Raw genomic sequence first — 3,230 nt, forward strand, 5'->3', positions numbered from 1 at the left:
GTTAGACATTTTGAACAGTTCTGTATGCATATTCTATGCTTCCAAGCTAATGCTCCGAAGAAATAGTTGCTCTGCCTGACTCTCCCTCTGGTTCTTTGACGGATTTCTCCACTGGGTTGAGTCCATTGGAAAGCTCTTATGCTGATTAGGTATTGACCATTGTATACATACCTCTCATTGGTATTTTTCTGCTCTTTAAATGATTATTTATGGTTTTGGGTGAGTACATTTAATCCTAAAAACTTTTAAAGTAGAAATTTACTGCTCTGTATATACAACAGCTAAAATCATTCCTGAGAGACAAGTTTCTGAAAAATACATCCGAATGAGTATAATGGTGGTAATGGTGAAAAGATGAAGTGTTTCATTGACAATAATTGACCCTCAGGCAAATTGACTCTCTTCTCATTGTTCTACTTAGAGCAATAATTTTAAAATTTTAGACTCCTAAACCAGTTTAAAAAGTCAATAAGGGGCCAGCCCGATGGCACAGTGGTTAAGTGTGCACATTCTGCTTCTTGGCGGCCCAGGGTTCGCCGGTTCAGATCCTGGGTGTGGACATGGCACCACTTGGCAAAAAGCCATGCTGTGGTAGGCGTCCCACATATAAAGTAGAGGAAGATGGGCGTGGATGTTAGCTCGGGGCCAGTCTTCCTCAGCAAAAAGAGGATTGGCAGTAGTTAGCTCAGGGCTAATCATCCTCAAAAAAAAAAGAAAGTCAATGAAAGCTACAGACCATTTTCTTAGGAAGATGCATATGTGCCTGCAACATTTTACATACATAAACCCAGGTTTAAAGACTCCTGCACCAGATTTTTTAAAAAGAGTTCTTTTGTGTATGTGTGAGGAAGATTGGCCCTGAGCTAACATTTGTTGCTAATCCTCCTCTTTTCGCTTGAGGAAGACTTTTGCTGAGCTAACATCTGTGCCAATCTTCCTCTATTTCATGTGGGATGCCACCACAGCATGGCTTGACAAGCAGTGCTAGGTCCGTGCCCAGGATCCGAACCTGCAGACCCCTGGCCGCCAAAGTGGAGTGTTCAAACTTAACCACTACGCCACGAAGCCAGCCCCTAAAAAGAGTTGTCTTTTTGAGATATAGTCTAAAATATTTAAGGCTTTGCTTCAAAATAATCCAGAGGGGTAGAGACAGTGGAGGTGGAGGTGATATACAAATTGGCCTTGAGGAGATCATTGTTAAAGCAAATTGATGGGTACATGAGAGTTCATTATACTCTTCCCTGTTTTTTGTATATGTTTGAAATTTTCTATAAGGCAGAGTTTAAAATAAACACACACACACACAAATCTCCTGTACTAGAGATTCCACAACCCTCCTTACCAGTCTCATAGAATCAGAGAATCTTCAAGCTGAAAGGAAGGTCCTGAGGAGAGATGGGATAATGATGCTGACAAACACAGATGAGACCCTCCAGCTAATACCCGAGATAGATTTTTAGGTGTGGGAGCTGGGTTGGAGCAGTCATGGCAAGAACCAGTGAAATTTGGATTATTAACATGAATTTGTTTGTACCTACCAGATGGGAACATATTTTGTTCTTTCCCTTTAATGCAGAAAGTAGATCTGTGGAAATCTTGGGGGCTGATTCCGGCAGCCTTAAGAGAGCTGTAGTTATGACATACAGATTGAGATGCGATCCAGTCATGCTGAAAGTACTATGGAGACTGGTACACTGAGCCAGGAGGTCCAAGGGCCTGGGGTAGCTCATGGCCTTGAGGATAAACACGCCTGTTGGAGTTGCTATGGAAACTATATGCTACTGAAACTTTGAAAGAAAGAGAGAACCTCCATGCGAGCACTAGCAAAGGATGCGATGCAGAGCGTAGATGCATCAGTGGCCTGGTGCGTGCCCACTCTCGCTGAGGTGTCAAGACGTTATTTCCCAGTCCCTGAGGGAGTCTCATGACCGATGCCTTCTGGCTTATTTCACTGTGTTCCATCCTGCTCTTTCTTGCCCTCGCCTAGATTACGGCCTGGAGCCCCAGAAGCTGTGTGTGTTTTCCTCCCCCGGTGCATTTCTTTTCCTTGTCGTCCTTTCAGTTTTCCTGTTTTGTTTCTTCCTCTGCTTTGGAGCATTTTCACTACCGTTTTTGCTGGTAAGACACCAGGGACAGACATGAAAGACATTAAACAAGATATATTTCAGCAATAAACAAGATTCTTGTATTTCTCCTGGGATCCCAAAGAAATAAGGATGAGAAATAAAAATTCCTGCTGGAGTATTTACAATGTACTCAGCTGTTGAAATGTTGAAATGCAATCAAGGAAGTAATTTAGCACATTTCTAATACACTTAACTACGGCAATAATGTCTAAGAGTTTGGCCAAATTTAAAGAACCCAGTGGATCTTTTAGGACATTCTTAAAGAACCTAACCACCACCAATAACAAATACATTTTTGACAGTGAATAGTTAATACTCTATGTGTTTGTGGCTTTTGTTATGTCTGTCCCTAGGATAATGGCCCAGAATTGAAAGGATGCAATTTGACCTTCCCCAGGCAGGGAACAGTATGATCCAGATGTGTAGCCTATGTGTAGTGCCCTGTCATGTATTTCTCTTGCTCTCTCATTTTTTCTCAGTGTAACCATCCAGCCAGGGCACTTTGCCAAGAGCCATTCATTCATGTGCCTCCTTCACAATTTTTGTGATAGCTGAGTCCATTTGTCCTATTATTTATTTGCTATTTTCTTTAAATTAATTCTTTTTTTTTTTTAAGGATTGGCACCTGGGCTAACAACTGTTGCCAATCTTTTTTTTTTTTTTCTGCTTTATCTCCCCAAACCCCCCCTGTACACAGTTGTATATCTTAGTTGCAGCTCCTTCTAGTTGTGGGATGTGGGATGCCGCCTCAATGTGGCCTGATGAGCAGTGCCATGTCCGCGCCCAGGATCCGAACCCTGGGCTGCTGCAGCAGAGTGCGCGAACTTAACCACTCGGCCATGGAACCAGCCCCTAATTCATTTTTTTACTTGAATTTATTTTAAAGCAAGAAATAAGTACTTTTTTTTTTAAGCGGGGTTCCTGGAGTGAAATCACTTGGGTTCAAATTCCAGCTCTGCTTCTTACTAGTTTGACATTGGGTAAGTTATTTGACCTCTCTGTGCCTAAATTTCTTCGTCTTTAAAGGGCGGGTAACAATATTATCTATCTTGTGGAGTTGTGGTAAGGATTCACTAATAATATTCATACATATAAAGCTCTTAG

Source organism: Equus quagga, chromosome 1 (assembly GCF_021613505.1).
Source record: "Equus quagga isolate Etosha38 chromosome 1, UCLA_HA_Equagga_1.0, whole genome shotgun sequence".
Taxonomy (NCBI): domain Eukaryota; kingdom Metazoa; phylum Chordata; class Mammalia; order Perissodactyla; family Equidae; genus Equus; species Equus quagga.